Source organism: Erithacus rubecula, assembly GCF_903797595.1.
Source record: "Erithacus rubecula genome assembly, chromosome: 3".
Lineage (NCBI taxonomy): Eukaryota > Metazoa > Chordata > Aves > Passeriformes > Muscicapidae > Erithacus > Erithacus rubecula.
The window spans coordinates 133,470,939-133,474,931 of NC_136689.1; the positions used below are offsets into that span (position 1 = coordinate 133,470,939).

At 36.5% G+C, this 3,993-nt stretch overlaps 1 long non-coding RNA gene across 1 annotated transcript; it reads right to left on the bottom strand.

The window, feature by feature from the left end:
• Positions 1–215: 215 nt before the first annotated feature.
• LOC306799624 lies at positions 216–3,418 on the bottom strand. The gene is made up of 3 exons (XR_013773644.1): positions 3,328–3,418; positions 740–856; positions 216–302 (listed from the first exon to the last, which is right to left on the bottom strand). It is a non-coding gene; the product is annotated as an uncharacterized lncRNA (long non-coding RNA).
• Between the last annotated feature and the right edge of the window lie 575 nt (positions 3,419–3,993).

Sequence of the window (3,993 nt, forward strand, 5' to 3'; positions counted from 1 at the left end):
ACTCCTTATAGACAGACTACTACTACTAGAGAGACTGACAATATTTACACTCACACAAGTTCCCATAAAGTAAGGAATACTGGTTTTCTTTTTCCTAGAGGGGAACTGAGAAACAGAGTTCCAAGACACACAGGAAATTTGTGCACAGAACAGGAAATGAAATGCAGTAAGCTGAAGCCCATTATTTTACTCACTTCATTGTAAAAATGATCTTTCACCATTTTCACCAAAGCAGGCATAAATTAGAATCTCCTTTCTTCTAATCTAGGATGTTCTTATACAGATGCAGTGCACACCTGCTCCTATTTTAATGAATACAATGGCAAGTTATAAATCCTTCTTGATAATGTCCATTATCCTAATTATTGAATTTTTCTTGCAAAGCACTGAATCTAGTTTTCAATTCCATTTACCTCCTGTTATGATTTTCTTTGTTTTATCTTAACTTTGTAGCTTAGCATTATTGTTCACAGATTTGCTCATGAAAGTGAAAAGTAAACAGACATTATGCCAAAGAGCAGTATTTCAAAACTCTCTCATTAGCACAACATTTGAAAGAAAATTAATTTCATGCTTTAAATATCTGAGGACTCTGGATGAGTATATATTAGTTCTGTTATTCTTTTCTCTCAATTTTTCTTTCAAAATTTAATTCTATTATATATTAGGGAGGAATATTTTTAGACTATTTGTCATCTAGCCCTTCATTATGGTTTGGGGTGTTTTTAGCTCCTAGTACCTCCTTTCTCTTTATGTGTTTCTGCCAGAGTTCAACATTTCATTCCAGATTCTGTTGTGTGGGTATCCGGTGCTGTCAGTGGACCTCTGGTTTGGATTCCTCAAAGCATTTAATCATCTACCCAATGAATAAAAAGTGTTTAAGTCCCTTTAGGATTAAGTTAAATTGGAGCACTTACACAAATGTTTTTGCCAGACCAAGCTATCCCTTCATCTTTTTAGTCAGCCATGTACATTGATTTATGTCAAAGACTTCAAACTTGGCTTGATTTTTATGTTCACTAGAGATCCATCAAACAAATAACAGTTCACAAGAAAATGAGATGAGGTTTCAAAGCTTTGAATGTTTCAGTAAGACTAACATTGATGTTGAAATAACTAGATGTTTTCAATTAAATTATCTATTTATCAATCTAAACAACAGATCAGACCATTGGCTTTATATTAAACCAAAAATACAAATTTCTGACCAAAACTAATATGCTTTTGTACAAGGTGCTATCAAAGCACATTACAAAGAAAATTGAATTTCAGCTCTAACTACTGTGATCAACACATTGTTTCTGTGAATTCTTCCTCATGAAATTTTTGAAATTTTAAATTTACATCCAAGATGTTGAGTATTTCCACCAATATCCTAGCCTAAAAAAGAGAGGTTGGGAATCTTGATGGGATTTTATGTGGAAATTGCAGAGCCTTCTATTATTTTTCTCATTCAAAGTACTATAGGTAACTTGTTGTGCAGTGTTTATGGCTGTTTTAATTAATTGATTAGAGTAATATGCAGAAGCTTAGCTGCAAAGAGGACCCCCTGACTCTGGGAGTTGCATAACACAGAGCTTTGGTTTCCTTCCATTTGGAGAAGAATAAGAGATTCAGGGAGTGAAAATACAACAATGACAAAAGAAAAACCCAAATAGAATCCAGCCATCTCCAAAAGAGAGAATGATGCCTGCATTCACCTATGAAAAGGTAGCTCTTCTTTCCAGCTTCTCCTTTCAAGACTGGGAATATTTTACCAGTCATGGAATAGCACTAACTAGGGTACAAAAACTCACATATGTTGGGTAACTGTCTTAGAGACTGAATATAGAGAGAAGTTTTAGCCTAACTAAACTGAGGAGTGAATTAAAATTCCTCTTCACATGAATGCACCAACCTGTTGTTACATAAAGACAAGCACCAGAGGCATGGAAGTCTTTAAAGTAAGAGCCAATTTTTCAAAGAGTAATTGTAGGCATTTACTTTTGTAAGAGAATTATGCAATCAAAATGCCTGCAGAAGAAACAAAGAAGGCTGGTATTCCACAGACAATCTTATGTTCAGCATTAACCCTCTAGGGATAATCTCCTGATCACTTCAACTCGATCCTTCACCTTTTTACTGTCAAGACATCTTTAATATTTTTACTCACACATTTAATTTTCTTTGTGCAGTGTGTAGTTATATTTCCATCTCCAGGTTTTAAAGCTTAATCTAAGGAACAGGAGCCTAAAATTTAGACATTTCAGCATTGGGTTTAAAAGCTCCATATCCCATTATTTAGTGAATAAGTGAATACCCTAGGATCAGCCAGGAAATCTGTGGCAAAGTAAAAAATGATATATCAGTCTCCAGGAACTTGGGCAAAAGGCCATTGCTTCTATCACTCTAGGCTAAAATTCTAGTCCAAGCTGGAATAGGGAAGTGGGAAAAAATAACTCCAAACACTTTCAAAGAGTAGTCACAGAAATCCTAAAAGCAAAGCTGCATATTGATCTTCAGTTTTGCACAAATTCCTTGATTTTTCAGTATATTTGAGAGCTTCACAACTGGGAGCAATTATGGACAAAAATTATTACATGATGTATGAGTCAACATACAAATGATCTTTGGGAAAGAAGGTTCTTGAAAGGGAGTTTTGGCATATGAAATGGTATAAAAAGCACTGCATGGTTTGATTGTTGGGGGAATTATGTACTGGTATGTGACACCTTTGGGAAAAGTTCTGAGAAGTAGGTCAGGTGCCGTGAGCCTATAGCAGACTGGTTACTTATTCATTGGGATCAGCTGTTCTGAGCTTCAGGAAGTTCAGGGCTCAGCAGCTGCTGAGCAATCAGGGCACAAAATGCTTTACAATGGCTGACTGTAAAAGATTGGAATTGAGTGAGAGGGCCTGAGTTATTGTCCTCCTGTGATTGCAACATGCAGCACATAGAAAATTCTCTCATGCTCAAGCCTTTCCTTTATATTTCTGGTGTTCATGAAAATAATTTTAAGCCACCAAGGGTTTCTCCCCCTCTTTCCCATGTCCCACAATAATTTCTGGTTCCAATTTAAGGTTTTTTGTTGTTGTTTGGATTGTTTTGTGGGTTTTTTTTTTGTTTTTATAGTTTTTTTGGGGTTTTTTTTTGTTTTTTTTTTTAATATGTTTTAAATAGCTTTAGTGCTTCTGAAAGATGCCAGCCTATTTGATCCTGGGAGGAGGGCAAACCTTAAGCATTGAAAAGAACTAGGATCTCACAGAAGGAAGAGGCCTAGAAAACTTTTGATAACTTGGGGGGGGGGGGGGGGGAAGGAATAGCAGTGGAGGATAAAGCATTAGATTACCTGATTAAAACAAAGCTGAAAGTCCTGTCTGCCTCAAGTAGGATCCTAAGGAGTCATTGGATGTCCAATATATGACTACCACTCTGGGAGATTTCTTAAACTGAAAATGGAGCTGAAAAAATTTTCTGCCAAAGAAAATTCACTTTTTTGGTGAAGGGCAAGAGGTGGAATCTGAAGGAGGGTAGATAAGAATATGCCACTATTTTTGGATTTTTTACTCATCACTGTTCCTTAGATCCCCAGTGAGAACTCACTCACCCTCTCCCTCTTCTCATCCCTACAGCTGGCCTAAAGCTCAATCTACAGTCAGTTTAAATATTCCTTTAATTAAGACCATTTCTCTGCTAAGGGAAGGTGCTGCTTCATAATAACAAATTCATTGCCAATATCAATTGCCATTTTACTGTGCATATTTATGTCATAAAGACACCAAACTGGCAAAGTCAGATTGAAGCAAAGAAAAAAATTACTTAGAGCTAGATAGCTACAAAGCCATCACAGAAATCATTGCATGGGCAGACACATAGCATGCCTTGTGCAAGGATCTCCACTCTCCTTGGACAAGTAGGGAAAGAGCAATACCATTTCAGTGATTGTAGGAGAGACCTGTACAGGCCATTCTATTTGGCCCAGGTAATTGCCCAGTTATTAGCAGCACAAAAATGG